Source organism: Triturus cristatus, chromosome 9 (genome assembly GCF_964204655.1).
Source record: "Triturus cristatus chromosome 9, aTriCri1.1, whole genome shotgun sequence".
Taxonomy (NCBI): Eukaryota; Metazoa; Chordata; class Amphibia; order Caudata; family Salamandridae; genus Triturus; species Triturus cristatus.
In genome coordinates this window covers 232379332-232393107 of record NC_140592.1, presented here as the reverse complement: position 1 = coordinate 232393107, position 13776 = coordinate 232379332, and the positions used below count along the sequence as shown (strand labels likewise).

General features: G+C 46.1%; 1 protein-coding gene across 2 annotated transcripts in view; it reads right to left on the bottom strand.

The window, feature by feature from the left end:
* Positions 1–13776, bottom strand: part of TWF2 (twinfilin actin binding protein 2) — a 239132-nt gene that overhangs the window by 206554 nt on the left and 18802 nt on the right. The window lies entirely within an intron of this gene.

Genomic DNA, 13776 nt, shown 5'->3' with positions numbered 1-13776 from the left:
ATCGAAACTACCCAAGCTGTATTCCATCTCAGCACTGTTCTTTGAGAATTAATACAGCAATAGTGTTATTATGGCTCCCTCACACTAAAAACATATTGACTTTGAGCTTTATGGGCAATATAATACTCTGGGGTATGCTTCGAGTCATCTTTGCAAAGTTTGGCAGCACTGTGATATCCACTCTGAAAATAGAGGTTTGATTCGTGAAATTCAGGCAGGAATGCTGGTATCCAGGCTCTACGGTGATCTATCCACCTGGGCTGCCCAAGGATTCTGTTGAATAAAAGGAAGAATCCTTAAAAATAATTTAACCTGTATGCAGTCTCTAAACATTGTCATGACAAAATCCTCTCACCCAAAAAACACAATTTCAACTCTCAGGAGTACTTGGAACTTCCTTGCTCTGTTTTAGGATGTCAATCGGCTGGTCATTATGGCACTGTAAGGTTCACAGTTCAAGTAACTGGAGTCCCGAGACCTAATAATAAAAACTACAGTCCAAACTAGATACAGGTGGCTAGTTCTACCCATTTGTCTAAATTTGTATTTAAGCAACAGTGGATTGCAGTAGAGTATTTAAAGCGGAGTAAGGGTGGCACCACAGTAAAATAGGCACTCATCCAGTCCAATACAAGGGTGACTGACTTCAACTGGAGAGCTCTCTGAACTTTACGACTTAGAACGAATGCCAGAAGATGAAGATTCATTGTCTCAAGTGCACACTGGAGAAACAAAGAAGGTAGATACAGGCACACCATGGAAATGGTAATGGTTGGGGAGGGAGCATGCACATCCTTCTTCATGTCTGAAGACAATGGAGCAGCTTTTCGACCAGATCATTGTTCTTGCTACTACTGGGCCGGGACACACTCATAGCATTGGGGCAGTCTCAGACAGTCATGCCTGGCCACTGAGCTTTACTTATCCTCTCCTGTTTAAGGCTACTCCTGGCAGACATACTCCAGCTCCACATGCTGGCAGGTAGGTAGGTCTTCTTTCTCGCCACAAGTCAAGCAGCAAGAGTATAACACAGGCTTTCTGAACTTCGGTCTCACCTGTAGGGGAAATGTCAAACAGAGTTTCTACTCCTGCCTCTGTTGCAGTCATTCAATGTGCCTTATAGAACCATAACCACCCACCAAAAGGCAGGACAAATGTGAAGGTTAGCCACTGAAAGGGAGGGATTTTCCAAAAGCACACAAAGGAACCAATGGAAAGTGACGGGTGTGGTCAATATCACTGGAGGAGATACAGCAAGTCTCGCAGAGCATGCGCTGGTGAATGAGGCCCTTACTAAAACTCTGGTGGACAAGATGATTTGACTTCAGCCAACATTTGAAAGCTCAAAGAGTCCTCTAATCCTGGAGGAGCATTTTGCTGCTTCTGCTGGTCAATTTTCACAGGCTTCCCCCAGTGGCAACACTAATTTATATTCAGGATAGATCAGGTGGGTGGGGTAGGTTCAAGAGTTCGGAAGGCGCCCAGTTCTGGTTTTCCACTATGCAGGTCATGCAAGAGAGGTGGATTTCACTGCAGCAGAGGAAAACTGAGCTACAAAAAAGATCTGGGCAGGCCACCTACCCCCTACTGATCAGGAACACAGTTTGAGGGAGGAGGATAAGAGATGTGACCATGCAGGCTAAAATGGACACTGACAACCAAGCATGAAGGATACTACCATATTGTGCAGCACACACAGAGTGCAATGGACTCCAGCATTCACCAATCCAGACAGACAGACAAAGCCACACACACAAACCACACATGCACAGGATTCATTACATACCCCCACACAATTCACACAAATAATCTCAGTTATGGAAGACTGAACATATCTTTGATTGGGAAGCCAGTATGCAGTTCCCAACATATTTGAAAAGGCCCTTGCACCAGACTAGAAAACATGATGTCACCATTCTCAGGCTTCCATAGCCTTGTAGACAGGGCAGTAGCCACTCTCACAAACAAGCATTGGCATAGTCAATAGGTCTCGCTTTTGGAACCTCACAAGAGATTACAATGCAAGTGCTAGGCTATTAGCCAATACATCTCTCTGAGTGAATGAGCACTTCCAGATAGCACACTAGGATTGGCAGAGGTGACGCGAATACTCCAATCCTTTACACAATTCCGAGTTCCTTCCACTTCCAGTTGAGTCCAAGAATACGTTCAACCATAAGATTGGCTGTTGGGCGACCAGGAAATGCTGCTATTACGAACAACTGTTCTGGTGGTGGTATCTTATTTGAACACATTTATTTTTTCTTTATTTGTTGTTTTAGGTGGGGCAGAGAGCTTTGGAGGTCAGGAAGATCTGCTAAAATGAATTCATAATACAGAGGGATAAAAGCAAGCTGCCCTCAACCATGAATGCTGCAAGTATCATTCACATTTTGGATCAGTCCACATTAGAGCAATTCAATGTTGGAACTATAGGCAAAGGAATCTATCTGTAGGAGATCAGCCAGAATGGGGTGGGCAGAGCATAACGAATCATTCTAGACGTGGGGCAAACCCATGAGAAGGGGAATGACGGGCCGAGGGGGCATAGTCCGATTTTTTTAAACCTATCTCATTCCATAATTCATCACAAACTCTGCTGTGTGTGTATATACACATATATATATTTATTCACTGAAAAAAACATAGGTTTCAGGCACGTTTAGAAATTAGCATTTAAAAAACCTTAGAAATTCACTGAAAAATCCATAGGTTTTAGGGAAAGTTATAGTTAGTTGGACATTGCACTCGTACAAAACCCGTGAAATTCCCCCGTTATAGTTAGTTCAGCTAACTATAACTCGCGTCCCAGCAATGCACTGCTGATGACGTCACATATTACATCACTCATGACATGGTCAGTGACATCACAGATGACATCTCAAATGACATCACTGATGACATCATCCATGTGATAATTTCATGCATCTTCTCACATCCTAATATAACTTTAGATAAACCCACTCTAAATTACAGACTGCCATTCTCAAAACCATAGACACTCCAACACCAATAACTACATACCCACTCCCTGATTCTTAGGTCTACACACACATCCACTCACTCACCCGTACAGTTACTTATGCGTGCGGCGTTCAGCGGACACGTGTGTGTGTGTGTGTGTGTGTGTGTGTGTGTGTATATATATTATCTACTGATAGATAGTTATAGTTAGGACTGTGTTTCCATAGGAAATCTCCAAATTCTATTTTGAATAACTTTGGCGCCGGTTGACGAATCTTCGCGAAATTTTCAAAACTAATGGGGCGCTCCGCTCAGCTCCTACCCTGAAAGTCTCGGGGTGATTAGTCAAGCTGGGGGCGAGAAAAAAGGGGGGTCCCAAAACGCGTTTTCCCCATGCATTTTTCCATAGGACCTTTAGTCGAAGGTACAGCCCGAACGGCTGAACAGAATTACTTGAAATTTGGCAGAGAGGTAGTCCTCAGGTCAGGGAAGTGCCTTTTGCATATATGGAGTCAATCTGTTCAGTAGTTCCTGAGAAAATTGCATTTAAAAGCACATACATATCTATAGCCGCACCCCAACGTGCGCGAGCGTAATTCTGTTTGGTGGTTACATGTCAGTCAACGTTCGAATCGGTCGAAATCAGCAAGTGTCGGCCGCCATTTTGTTTGTTATCAGTGCGAGAGTGGAAAAGGAAGGTGGCGAACGTGAAAAGGGGGCAGGGTAGAGAGTTCCTGACCCCCTAGCCTTTGTCAGGGGGTCCCTGAAGGACCCCGAAGGCAGAAAAAAACATTATTATTTTTTTTTTTTTAAATCGCGGGGATGCGCGCACGGTGAAAAACCATAAAAAAAATTTTCAAAAATGTTAATACTTAGTTTACTGTAAAATAAATATATATAAAAAAATAATACATACCTTAGCATTTAAAAAACCGTACAAATTCACTGAAAAAACCATAGGTTTCACACGTTATAGTTAGGTGGATATTTCACTCGTAAAAAAACCAATGAAATTCCCCCGTTATAGTTACTTCAGATAACTATAACTCGTGCGACCGCCACTCTACCACAAGGATGATGTCATCAGTGATGTCAAGGGTGATGCCACTGACCATGTCATGAGTGATGCAATATGTGACGTCATGAGCACAGGATTGCGGGCGCGCGAGTTATAGTTATCTGAAGTAACTATAACGGGGGAATTTCATTGGTTTTTTACGAGTGAAATATCCACCTAACTATAACATGTGTGAAACCTATGGTTTTTTAAGTGAATTTGCAAGGTTTTTTAAATGCTAATTTATGTGTGCATTATTTTATTTTTTATATATTTATTTCACAATAAACTACCTATGTATATTTGGATAAAGTTGAACAGCATAGTTAATATCTTCTATAAACAGGTTTTGTTTTGTTTTTAAAGAGTTTTTCACCGTGCGCGCACCCTGCGATCTTTTTGAAAAAAAATAAAATGTTTTTTTTTTTTCACCTTTCGGGGTCCTTCAGGGACCCCCTGACAAAGGCTAGGGGGTCAGGAACTCTCTACCCTGCCCCCTTTTCACGTTCTCCACCTTTCTTTTTCACTGCCACACACAAAATGGCGTCCGACACTTCCTTATTTCGACCGATTCGATTGTTGACTGACATCTAACCACCAATCAGAATTACGCTCGCGGACATTTGGTGCGCGCACGGTGCGCGCATATAGATATTTATATACTTTTAACTGCAATTCTCTCAGAAACTACTGAACAGATGGACACCATATATGCAAAAGGCACATCCCTGACCTGAGGACTACCTCTTTGCCAAATTTCAAGTAATTCTGTTCAGCCGTTAGGGCTGTACCTTCGACTAAAGGTCCTACGGGAAAATGCATGGGGAAAACGCATTTTGGGACCCCCCTTTTTTCTCAGCCCCCGCTTGACGAATCACCCCGAGACTTTCAGGGTAGGAGCTGAGCGCCCCATTAGTTTTGAAAATTTCACGAAGATAAGTCAACCGGCGCCAAAGTTATTCAAAATAGAATTTTCAGATTTCCTATGGGAACTCGGTCCTAACTATAACTATCTACTGGCGACTGCCAGTAGATAATTTATATATATATATATACATACACACACACATACAAAATCAGCCTGCCTTTGTGAAGCATTTTCGGAGCACATTGACGTACATACATGCAAGCCCATGTGGGTAATGTATAATATGCACATATACAGTGAAAGTATAGGTTGCTTAGAGTTAATTGGGGGTGGGACCACAGTTCAATAGCTCGATTACCCATGAAATAAAGGCGCTTTATGTTGACGAAACTGTGATAACTGAAGGAAACACATCACTGATGAGCTATTGCATCCACTGGGGCTGTCATCTGAAAGAGAGGTCTTTTTTTGTTTTTTTTTTTAAAACACTTTTTATTAGTTTGTCCCCAACAACAGCATCGTGAGGTCAGCGTTACATACAGTAGGCCCGTGTAGGAGAACTAGGCAATTAACGACAATACAGGAATCTGAAAGAGAGGTCTACAACTGACAGCGGGTGACACCTGTAGGTCTCAGCGTCCTAGATCTGACCTTGCATTTGACGAACCACCCACCTAGAATTGGTGAAAGACAAACGACCAGAGACCCAACCCCTGTGCTCCAGTGTTGAAACCAGAAGCACGGTGTGCTGCTGCTGTTGTGTGCCTCCTGGCAGATTCAGAAGGCCACCCCATTGATAACGTGTAATCAGCATGTACCAGTGAAATAAAAAGAGTGGAACAGACGGAACAGAAGGGAGGGAATGCCCCGCAATTGTTGCTCAGCACTGAGGGAACCTCTACTCCTGCACCCTTGGATTGGAATCTGAACTGCTTGTTGACGATATGGGAGCCATGAGGAGGAACCTGTGGTACCCCAAACTCGGTTTAAGGCATGCATATCATTTTTCTAAAGACCTGCAGTACCGGTTTGTTGGTTTCCAATTAATAAAAAACTATAGTGTATAAACCGTAAAGCAACCGTCCTCTTCACCACCTTGTTCCATGTGTAGTTTGGTTTACCCCATGCATTACTGGGAGATCTAGCTGCTGAAACAAGAGACAGTGTAGCTGCACTCAATGCAAGACAGATCCTACCCCTCGCAGTCTATGCCTGCAGCCTGATCCGACTCCCCCTGGAAGCCCGTGCCCGACTCCTGCATGGCACGCTTGACAGGCAATGCCCGTGGTGTGAAAAAAGATACTCACAAACTCCATTCTCTGCAACTTTAACTCCTCATCAAAACCTCCGCTCTGCAGCTGCTTCTTGAGAGCCAAAAGCAACTTGCAGTACAACACATCTCTCCCTGTAAACAAAGCCCACCACTGTCATGTGACATGGTCTATGACGGCTTCAAGTAAACATCAAAGAGTGTAATTTGTGTCAATAGTCTCATTATGTGCACAAGAGAGACACCAGAGCCCAGCCCCGTCATGCGGCATGTTACATGACTGCTTTGAGTAAACAGTGCCTTTTGGGTCAAGAGTTTCATAATTTGCATGAAAGGAACCTAGTGCTATGGCTTGGCCAGCAGCAGAATTTTTACGAATAGGATGTCGTTTTAATGTCGCTCACCAATCTGAAAGGGCCGGAGGGAGTGGCACAGCATCGCGGTATAGGACTCTCCATTGTTACTTGATTGTTACTTGTTGGAAAGTGGCTGAAACATGGAGGTACAGCTTCCGTTAAGCGGGCACCATGCAGAAAAAATAAAAAGCTGTGTGGCAGGATAGGGTAGTGTGGCAGGATAGGGTAGTTGCCATCGACATGCAACGCCGACTCACCCCGCTAGGCATAAACAAAGCCGGAAGAATGGCAGCAACATATGGGGAAGGAGGGGCGGGAGGGAAAATGCAGTAAAATACAGCATCGGAGCTGAACACTCACCCACACTGTAACACAAGCAGGGAAGAAAAACAAAATGGTCCAAACGACGAAAGATAAACAACCAACGCATAAAGATACAGTACTTGGTCCCAGCTCCATGGGAGGAAACGAAAGACAAAAAGGAGGGACAAAGAGGCAGGACTGACCAGTTGCAAGCAACACTAACAAAAAAATGAAAAGCAGGAGGATAGCTTTAAGTAGACAAGAGAAGTATATACTTTTTTTTAAAGAACTTTATTGAAGATAAACACGTTACAATGGAGGCTTTCAATTGTGCATTGTGACATTTGGCATTTAGCAGAGTAAATACATGACAACGGTGCGAAAGGAATATATGACATCTTAGTAGTTACCCGGGCATGCAGACATCATGTTTAGGCAAACATGGACACAAGTCATAAGATCTCACAGTCATAAAGTTACAGGCCTGATAGTATCGGGGACTGCGCAGGGGCTCTGGCAGAGGGATCTGGGATTCTGTTGCATGGGAATTCTTCAGTGTCAGCAGATTGGCGGAGGTATGTCACCAGGGGAGCCTAGATATTATGCGGCCTACTCGCCAGGGGCATCAGGTTCCAGTATTCGCCCAAGTGCGTCTGGCAGTGTGCTGTGTCTGTAAGCCAAGTTTTAGCCAATGGTGCCGGATTGCGGCCCCAGTGGAGCGCCACCCTATGTCTGGCCAACACCAGCAGCATTGCGACCAGTCTACGGCTGGCATTCAGAACCTCCCTGACATATCCCAGTAGGCAAGTGAGAGGGTCTTTTGTGGTGGCGTCGGAGGTGATGGTGCTAATGATTTAACACACTTCCTGCCAGTAATTAGCAATTCTCAAGCATGTCCAGGCTAGGTGTGTGAATGTTGCGTCGGGTGGCGAGCAGCACGCACATGTCGCATCCGCGACCAGGCCCATTTTATGGAGTGCGGTACAATCTGTGGAGAAATGTAAAGTGTATCAGTCGCAGTCGGTAGTTGGGAGAGAGTCTTTCAGTGTGGTTGCAACAGCATTGTCACTGCTCTGGTGATGGTCCCTCAGCTAGGCTTGCAACCGGGAGCAACACGCGCGATCAGTGTCCGTCGGGGAGGCCGCAAGGGTAAGCACGTAAAGCCCGGTTACAAGTTTACGCGAAGATGTAGTGGTATGGATGTAATCGAGTGATGTGTTCGGCGATGGGGAGCTTGGGAATGTGCTGTTAATGTTTCTACAGGTCGCTCTGATTTGATATTACCCAGACGTGGGTCTCTTGTTCACTTTGCCACTGGATTCAAGCTAGCGAAGGGAATTACCCAGAAACCGGTCCCAGGATGCTTGTTTCTGGTCCAGTGAAGACATGGCTTGGCAGTTCGGGCTCGACTGTTCCCATGATGCACAGGGTCAAGACTGATTTTCATATAGCTGTGTCTGAACTGGGGTGGCAAAGTGAGCTAAAGAATGATGATGGATTCAAGCCAGATCTGTGACTGGGGGTGAGTGTCTGAAAAAATCCAGCACTCCGTCCATCATCTCCTTGTGTTTGCTCCGATTGGATATTACAGCAGGTTATCGAGTGGTGTGGCGCCCTCGCGAAGGGAAAGGAACTGCCCATTGGGGTAAATGTCAGCATTAGTGAGTATACCAAGCGACACAGCCCGGTGCGCCATCCCACTGGTCTGCAGTGGAGGGAAAGAGGGATTGTAAGCCAGTTGCATCGCTGGCACATATAGAGCGCTGTTCCCATTGTGTCTGTGGACACCCTCCCATGCCAAGCGCACACACTCGACAGTATTAATTTCATGCCTAGGAGCAGTATACGGCAGAAACAGTGCAGTTTGAAGCGGCCAGGGGGAAGCAAGGTCTGTCTTGACAGCCACATGCGGTTGAAAGGGTGCAGCCAGAAGTGAAGGAAGCTAGCCTGGGCACAGTGAGCATAGAGCTTGAAATATGGAGCTCCCATTCTGCCACGTGAGAAAGGTAACGTCAAGGTTTCGTAGGAGATACGCCGCTGACGGCCGGCCAATATTAAAGTGATCCTGTTTGATCGCAGCCTCTTGAAGCAGCAAGAGGTAAGGGGTATCGGAATATTACAAAACCGGTATAGTAGTTTCGGCAGAACTACCATTTGGCTATCGCAATACAAATCGCCAAGGAGAGCGGGAGATGTTTAAAAGCGAGAATTTTAGTTTCCAGCCATTTCATAGCTCTACCAAAGTTTGCTTTCCAAAGCTCCTCCGTATACCTGCTCAGCCAAATGCCAAGATATTTGGTCAGTCTCGTAACTTACTTTATCGAGTATTCCGTGTGGAAGGATTGTGTCGCATCAGTCAGGGGAAAGATGATTATTTGCTTCAGTTTATTTGCACCCCCAGAGTAGCCTCCAAATCGTATCACTTCTCTAGTCATTGGTGCCAGGTTATTTTGCGGCTCTCTGATATACAATACACAGTCTTCCGCCTACATAGCGGTCCCCAAGCTGTGGGTCGAAAAACCAATGCCTCGCTGCGTCTGGCACACGCGCTGTGAGTGGCTCCATCGTGATGGCGTACAGCATTGGAGAAAGCGGGCAGCCCTGCCTTGTGCCCCCAGGGATTGTGATGGGATCTGTAATTTGTCCATTAATTTTAATATGTGCTGAGGACAGGGTCTATAGCAACTTGATTTTATGAATGAAGCCTGGGCTAAAACCCAGGCGGGCAAGCAGAGAAAAGACCATACTAATGAATCGAATGCTTTGGTGGCGTCCAGCAGGGCTGCCACCACAGGCAGAGAGGGGTTGATTTGGTGCATTATAGAAAAAAGGGTATGCAGGTTGTGCGACGTAGCGCTGGCCGGTATAAAGCCGGATTGGTCTGGGCGGATTATATGGGGCATCAGTGGGAGCAGTCGGTTTGCTAACAATTATGAATATATCTTATGGTCTGTGTTGATTAACAATAAGGGGCGATATGAATCGCAACACTCAGGTGCTTTGTCTAGTTTACGAAGAAGTGTGATTAGTGCCTCACGGAGGGGGGCAAGGGGAGAGTGGCCACTAGTGACCGATTCGTTATACATTTCGGCAAGGGGGAGGGGCGAGGATAGAGGTGTATTCTTTATAGAAGTTGGGTGTAAGCCCATCTGATCCTGGTGCTTTATCGCCCGGAGGGCCAGCCATGACCGGTGCGATCTCTTCGGTGGTGAATGGTTCATCTAGGTAGTCTCGGTGTACATCACTGAGGCCGTAGCAACTCAATCGAGTCAAAATATTGTTCTATGATATCATGGGGTGTCTGCGCCCCAGTGGTGTATAGTTGGGATTAGAATGACATGATTCTAGTAATTATTTCACTGGGGGACATAGTTCTACCCGCAGTATCATCCAATAATTCTGTTATGTATGAGGAGGCATAGGCCCTCCTCAATAGATTTGATAGAGTTTTGCCAGGGCAATATCCCTCTCCGAACCAGCGGCCCTGCACCTCAGGCCAAAGTATGCCACCTAGCGTTCAGCTTCGGTGTGGTATTTGGTCAACTTATCCCTTATGTCTGCCAGCGTAGTGGGGGGAAGGGCCAGTTATATATTTTTGTTTGAGTGTTGATTTCTGCCTTTAGCCGCTCCAGGGCACCCGGAATAGATCGAAGCACTCCAGATTGCTTAGCGATGCATACCCCCCAGATCATCACCTTAAAGGTTTCCCAGAGGGTGATTCCACCGAACCAGTGTGCAGTTCAAAGAAGTCGACAATGGCAGCACACAGTTCATCCCTGAATGCCGTGTTGCGAAGTGCAAGGGGGGGAAGGCGCTATGCAAACATATGCTGGGAAGTGAGTGGGGTCCGCAGGGTCAGGCACACTGGGAAGTGATCAGATAGGGTGCGTGCCATATGCTCGACGGATGTGGTCTAGTGTGCTTTGTGGTGCAATGTTAAAGTCCCCACCCCATACTAGTGGGTAAGGGCCGATTGAGGAGATCAGTTTCCACATACGGAGGTAGAAGTCCGAATCGTCCGTGCTTGGGCCGTACACGGCTGCCAGGATCACAGTTTGGTCATAGAGAGTCCCCGCCAGCACCAAGTATCTGCCCTCAGTATCTATGTGGGTTTGTGTAGCGCGCCATGGCAGGTTCTTCCCAAGTAATACAGTGACGCCGCTCGTGTAGCTAGAGTAGAACTTAGAGTAGGAGTCGCCCCAGTATCTCGCGCGCAGTTTAGCTGTGTTGTTAACTGTGAGATATGTCTCTTTTAAAAAGCAGATGTCAATTTTGTCTAGCGAGATATGTATGTATGAGTCGTGCTTTGGAGTGGTCGTTCATGTCCCTAATGTTCCATGTTAAAAATGGCACCTCACCTACGAGCATTCATGTGAGAGTATGGTGTATCGTTGTCCGCTGCCAGTTTTATAGCGGGAAGATGATGTATCATGGAGCACAGTGTAGCTGTCGTTGAATGCAATCAGTAACATTCAAAATCAAACAGGAACAAACAAAAATTAACAAAACCCAGGGATATGGGTTAAGCACCTCATACCCTCCAAGAACTGCCTCCTCCCACTCCAACCCCGCCCCCCCCCCCCCAACTAGGTTGAGAATCATTCCACCCCCACCCAAGAAGCCCCAACTTGGAAGATGCCAGTACAGCATGGGAATTATCCCTATGGGGTGCATGGGCTCAGCCAGTCTTTCCCCTTGCCCGTGAGGCAGGTTGGCCAAGCGACATTTTTCGCAGACAGGAGGAGAGCGTATGAATCTAGTCAGCAACAGTTAAACAGAGGCAAGACAATGATATAAAATCAATGGCACTGCTACAGGTCAGTTCTGTGGCCCACCGCGGGTGGGACAGCGTCCATTGCCCTATTTTCCTGCCATGAAAGTCAATCATTGTCACTAGTGCGGCCATCTTCAGACGATGCAGGTTGGTCGCGGGAGAAGAGGGATTTCTGCAGTTGTTTGGCGAATGTTATCGCAGCTTTCGAGTCTGTAAAGTATCGGGGCTTATCACCAGAGTAGATTCGCAGCTTGGCAGGGTATAGGAGAGCGTATGTAATGTGTAGTTGCTGGAGCAGCCGTTTGGCAGGCAGAAAGTCTCTCCAGGCAGCTTATACAGACAAAGTGAAATCAGGGTAGGATGTGAATGTGTTGTCTTTGTGCACGACTTCGCTCATTTCCCTTGCCTTCCGACGAATGGAGTCGCAGTCTCAACAGAGGAGTATGCACGCCAACTTTTGAACACTTGGGGGCCCCCGGCAGAGTCCAAAGGAATCGATGCGTCCCTTTCGACAATGAAGAGGCCGGATAGGACTGTGCCAAAGAGTTCGCGCAGAAAGGATTCCAGGTAGTCCTCCATTTTAACAATTTCTGTAGAGTCAGGAATGCCTGTGATGCGGATATTGTTCCTGCGTGATCGGGATTCAAGATCTTCGTTCTTTGCGCATATTAGCTCCAGAACTTTGCCCATCTTCAGAAGGCTTTGCCGATTCTCCGCACCAGTGTCAGAGACCCTGGCCTCTAGCTGCATAATACGGGTATCGAGTGAATTTACCCACTGTTTAACTTGGTTGAGGCGGGATGCCAAATGGTCAATTTTAGAGTCAATGGTTTTCAGGCTGGATTTAACCTCGAGAACCAAGAAGCAGATATCTTTGACCCGCACCTCCGGCGAGTCCGTCTGTGTAGCCTGCTCGCCAGCCTTATGGGGTGGGTCGCCACACCTGCCGGTCCTACGGCCCTCAAAGGTTAACTTGGGCTGTTTGGCATCAGCCTTCCCCATTGTTGCAGTATTTAGAAGGTCACAGCCAGATAGAGGGATATGAAGTGATCACAGAGTGCCGCAGCTACGGGCGAGGTTTGTTTAGGGAGGTACGCCCAGCAGGTCCTGCATGTTCAGACGGCACCCAAAGGATCCGAGCCCAGCAGATTCCGCTGAGAAGTATATACTTTTTAGAAAATTATATACAAGTCTCTAGCTTGACCCAAGATCAATTTGTGTGACTCTGGCCATAAGAGATGATGTTGAAACCATAGGTGTTTCATGCACATACCAAGGACACAGAATGGAAAAGCTCAGAGAAAACACAAACCAGTTTAATACTATAATATGCCAAACTGTAGGCAATACATGTGAAAAAATTTTATTATGGGCCACTTCCACCAAGCTGCCATTTGTCACTTAGGAAGGAACTACACTTACCAAAAAACCTAAGCTGAAGCGTCCCAGGACTCGTCAGCCCATTCCTCACATATACATAGGGTGGGTATTATACAGGTCTCCTATTCTACAGCGCTATAGGTTTATGTACAAACATAGCTTACAAGATATACTCAACGATATCTTCCTCAGTGACCAGGGATTCCATTCTACCTGATCTGTGTCCTATAGAACAAGAATATTTGGCCTTTCAAGTTGCATGCCCTTTCTTCTTCTGACTTTGGGGTTCTCGCTCTCTTTTCTATAGTGGTTGTGGCCCTAACCGGCCCCTTCAGGCCACTGGTTGTTATTTAAGTCCATCATATTCTCTTCGTAGTGCTCTTGTCTGAAGCTACCCTTTAAGCATGACCACCAATTCACCCCCCCACCTCTCTCCACATAATGGTCTTCCATTTGATTTCTTCCTCCTGTGTAGCTGGCCATTTCACTTCTGGCTGTTAGCAGCCTTTGTGCTCAATGTTCACTTCTCAAGTCTCCTGTGACATGCACTGAATCCTTTGCAGCCTTAGTGATAATAACTTCTTTGAACAGCACTTAATACCGCAATACTGATGTTGCAAAGGGTTGCAAGTAAACAGGTTTTATTATTACTCAAACGGTACTCAAATTACTAAATACAAAATGACAGAAAGCTGAACAGCCCTTGCTGAGATTCGATCTCGTGACCTACAGATAACAGAATACGCACGCAAAAAACAACAAAACAATGAGTTATATTGGCCCGGATGCTCCTAGAAATGGTAG